This window comes from Hipposideros armiger, unplaced genomic scaffold, assembly GCF_001890085.2.
Source record: "Hipposideros armiger isolate ML-2016 unplaced genomic scaffold, ASM189008v1 scaffold_57, whole genome shotgun sequence".
NCBI lineage: Eukaryota > Metazoa > Chordata > Mammalia > Chiroptera > Hipposideridae > Hipposideros > Hipposideros armiger.
Window position 1 is genome coordinate 4175209 of NW_017731407.1, and position 4837 is coordinate 4180045.

Below are 4837 nucleotides of genomic sequence, written 5' to 3' on the forward strand. Positions count from 1 at the left end.
TTAAATATAAACTGTTTCGTCTGGCACTTATGACCTCTGTCTGAATCTTCTATAACATGAACTAATTTCTAGCCAAAGTGAGTTAATTTTCATTTCCCAAAAAAACTCCGTTTTTGTCTCTGTTTCTTTGATTATGTTTCTCTCCATTTGGAATGTCCCCTTTCCATAGCCTGTTTCCCATCCTTGTCTATAAAAATACCCTTATCCCTCAAGATATTGCACAAATGCCACAGTTTTCCAGGAGATTTTCCTACTCATGTTTTCATCATATTGCAGCCTCTTTCTTTCCTGAATATCTATAACATTTTGTCAATACTTCTCACCAAACAATGAACACATATGAGTTTATATGGTGACTATTTGCATACTTATTGGATCTCTCCTTTAGGAAAGAAGCCAAGCTTTTAAATCTATTCACATTCTTTTATTCCTAACTAACAAAACATGGCACAGTATTTTACACACTATAAAGTTTCATAAGTATATGTTCAATTAACTCTAAGGGCTCTTTGTGGGAATGTTGAAAAATCAGCTACGCCCCTTCCACTGTTCACTGAAATAGCCATGTTAATATGGTACTGTGCTGACATCAGTCAGGTATTACCCAGGTGTTACTGGCTTGGAGGAAGACATTAGAGTTACAATGTATGGTGATGTTGACCATGAAAACTTAAAAGGCAGAAACCATGCTTTCTGTTTACTTTATGCATATCACATAGATAATAGAATGCAGGCATGCTTTGACTAATACATTCTTGCTAAATGAATGATTTATATAAACTATAATGTTTGTATCCAAAATTCCTCTAATAATAACACAGGATTCGTTATTTTGAAATCAGCTGATCAAAGTCTTCAAACATCCAGATTTGTTTTTCAACCCTCTAAGGAGAAATGATTAAAGTTACAACAAAACAAACTAATTTCAGCAACTAAATTCTTGTAAATAACTTCTGGGTAGTAAGTATACACAAGCCCAGATCAGTGACATTTCTGTCTACTATTTCTTTGTGTTATGTTATCCTGCTGCACGTGAGGACTCTTGTTCACAATGACAGTCCAAGGATGCTGGAGACCTTTCAGCAAAGACGGATCTGGGTTCTGTCTACTGTGTTTCATAAAGCAAATAAGTACTTTAGACTTTGTAGATTTTCAAAAGCAGAAGTTCACTCTAAAGGCGTTTTCCAATAATAGAGTTGAGATACCACACATTACTATGTTCTCTTTGAATCCAAGTTACAATGGCTCGCTAAATAATTAAAACTAGTGAAAGCTCGAATTCAGAGCTTCCCACCATTACCTATCCTATGCGATGGAGTTGGGATGGTAGGAAACCCTAAAAACTTTAAAAACCTCTACAGTTGTCTGGTGCCACCAAATAAAAAAAAAGTTATTGGATAAAGCATCTCAGCTATATTTGATGGCTCTAGGAATGGATAGTTATNAAGGGACAGATTTTTCTAATTTTTACGAAGGTGTACAATTGGTAAGTGGAGTCCATTAAAGCGAGAGATGAGGTGGAAATGCCTAATATGTAGCAGCTCAAAACCGCAGCTCTAAAACCACTTGCGAAGCTGAGAGCTACTTACCTTCATCATTCTGGCCTGTTTACACTTGGGAAGTGCTAAAGAGATCTTTCCTTACTTCCCACAGTCAGGCTTTTGTGTGGTCCCCGTGTTTGTAGTTATAGATACAAGTCATTTTAAATTGGAAGAGTACTTAGTAGATCATCGAGTTGATATAGAATTCTACAGCTGAAGAATCAGAGGTGTAGAGAAGCAATCCTTTTCAAGGTCATATGGAGTACCCAAGTATTATAAGGGTAGGCCACATTTTACTGTATTAACAAGCAATCCTCAAACCCAAGGGGCTCAAAACAATTAAAGTTTCTTGCTTACTCTATACATCTGACAAAGGGCTGTGCTCACTAGTCTTTCAGGTACCCAGGCTGATGGAGATATATGCCTGCAGCAGGAGGAAGAGAACTTGGTGAGCTCTACACTGTCTTTTAAAGCTTCCATGAAGAGGCAAAACATTATTTTTGCTCATATTTTCATTTGTCAAAGCAAAGGAAACAGGGTTCAATCCTGCCATGCATTATACAAACTGGTACATCTGTGAAAAGCCCTAATTACTATCCTAGGTGAGAGAAAGACCTGAATAGCTTGTACTCACCTTCAAATATGAGTTCAAGAAGTCTCTCTAAAATCAACTATAATTATATACTCACAAAAAAATCTTCACTATATTAATGTAGTTATATAGAAAGTGGTTATCTTCCTTCTGATCTACACAATTTCAATAGTTATGAGAAAAAATACAATTTCATAATGGATAAAAAAATTTAAATGTTGATGTGGGCTGAATATAAATCATGTAAAAGTTTTCATTACTTACTATAGAAAAGTTTACTTGCTATTGAAAAGAAACACAGAAAAAAATCAGCACTATTTCTTCCCTTTTTTACAATCGGCTTATTCTGAAGTTCTCTCTAAAGGCCAATGCTAAGGTCTTTATTTATTAGATACACTAAAATAAAGGCTTATTACATTTTGACATTTGGGTTTATCTTTTCAGTATACTATACAGAATAGTTGCAGCAGGCATTGTCTTTTGCACACCCAATAGCCACTTTCTTCTCACTTGCTGTTAGAATCCTGATTTGTTGTTCCAGGGTCCATTCTTCCTACATAAGACTTGGGAGAAAATCCTAATTGCTCAAATTAAATCACTGTGGCACCTGCCATTCCCCTTGTTAGTGTTAGATTTAGACATGTATATATAATCCTTTTGGCTAATAAGTGGTGAAGGAGTCTACTGGTGAGTTTCTAGGAAACATTTCTTCATTCTTAAAAATAACTTGAAACTGTAATTTTTCTTGTTGGATACTGTTAAGTCTATATGGGTTACCTGGAACTTTAGCACAGCTATATTGTTACAAATAAAAGGTTTGGAAAAACAGGCCGAGTATTAAATTCACTGAGCTGTTTTTAGTTGTGTAACAATACATTCCCCAATTCTTGAAGCCAGTGCTTCTGAAATGCTGGTCTGTAACAAGATTAGTAGCTACTGCTGGAATGTAAATCAATATACACTTTCTTTCATGAAGGAAGGTTGTCTACAAAAAATATATTGTGTCTTCAGAAAAGTCATGACGTATTTTGTCTGTTTTTCAAAGGTCATTTATTTATATAAAGAACAAAGATCAATCAATGATATATTGTCTATTTTTTTCAATAACCTTTTTTCATCTTTCAGTGAGCTTCAAAATTCCTCGTTTATAGAAGCACCTGTCTTTATTGGCGAGAAATGGAACAAGGTGCTGATTTACAGCCTCATTTGAATTGAATGTTATACCACACAAGGAGTTTTGAAGAGAGCAAAACAAGTGGAAGTCTGATGGTGCAAGGTCAGGCAAGTATGGTGGGTGTGGCAACACATCCCTTCTAACCTCTAATAATTTTTGACGGGTGATCAGACTTGTGTGTGGTCTCACGTTGTTGTAATGGAACACAACTCCTTTACAATTAACATGCTCTGGACGTTTCTGGATGATGGATTCATTCAAACTGTCCAATTGCCAACAGTACACATTCGAATGGATTGTTTGGTTCCTTGGTAGGAGTTCGAAAAACACGACACCTTTAAAATCCCACCATACTGAGAGCATAATTAACCAACGTCCTCCAGTGAATGTCTGCTTTCGATGTTGTTTGAGGAGAATCATCACGACGGGACCAAGACCGTTTGTACACCACACTGTTGTAAACAATCTACTTCTCATCACGTTATCAGTCGCTTCACAAAAGGATCGTTTTCCGCACGTTTAATAAGCATATTGCTGATGTTTATACACACTGTCAAATGAACTTCTTTGAGTTCATGCGGAACCCAAATATCGAGCTTGCTTACGTATCCCAGCTTCTTCAGGTGGATGTTCAATGTTTCTTGAATGATGAATGTTCAATGTTCTGCAGTCTCTCATGTCGTGTAACGTGGGCTTGACTCGATCAAGGCCTTTATTTTGTCGTCATCAACCTCAATGGGCCTCCTTGACTGAGGGGCGTTGTTGAGATCAAAATCACCAGCAAGGGATTTCGTGAACCATCGTTGGAACTGATGTTCTTGTAGAGCATTGTCACCGTAAACTTCATGCAACTTTTCACAAGCTTGATGCGCGTTCTTCCCTTTATGGAAGTAAAACAGTAAAATATGGCAAAAAAGCAGTTTGGTCTTCCATCTTCAACTTGTTGTAAAATCTCCAAAACTCAACCCAATTGCTCAATTTTTTTTAGAATGAAGCTAGAACTGTCAGCTGTCAAATGACATAGCAATAACATAGATGTGAATGACTCTAGTACTTCCAAAAATGAACTAGTGCCATTTGTTGCAAACACGTGTCATGACTTTTCTGACAACCCAATAGATGGATTAAATGGTGTGGTCAGTGGCATAGTTATGTTTTGGCAGAAACTCCTGCATCTGCAATAATTGGATCATTTCAATATACTTTTGGTTGGAAACCCAACTCAGCAAGTTACCTGGGAAAAATTCATTTATATTCAGAAAACTCGGAAACAGACACCATTTTGGTGCATAGACTAGGTGGCCTGGAATTTGCTCTTTTTAGGTAATTTTATCATTCTTGGCTTCTTCAATAACCAAAGTCCATTGGCCTTTCACTAAATTATACATGCAGGATACCTGAATAAATAAAAGCCTCCTTGGTCTCAAAGATCACAAGCTGGCATGGGTGATATATAAGGGAATCAGTAATTACAGTACATGCTGAGGTAATTAGAGGGTGTTGTTGATTTTTGTGTAATGTTTGTGATAA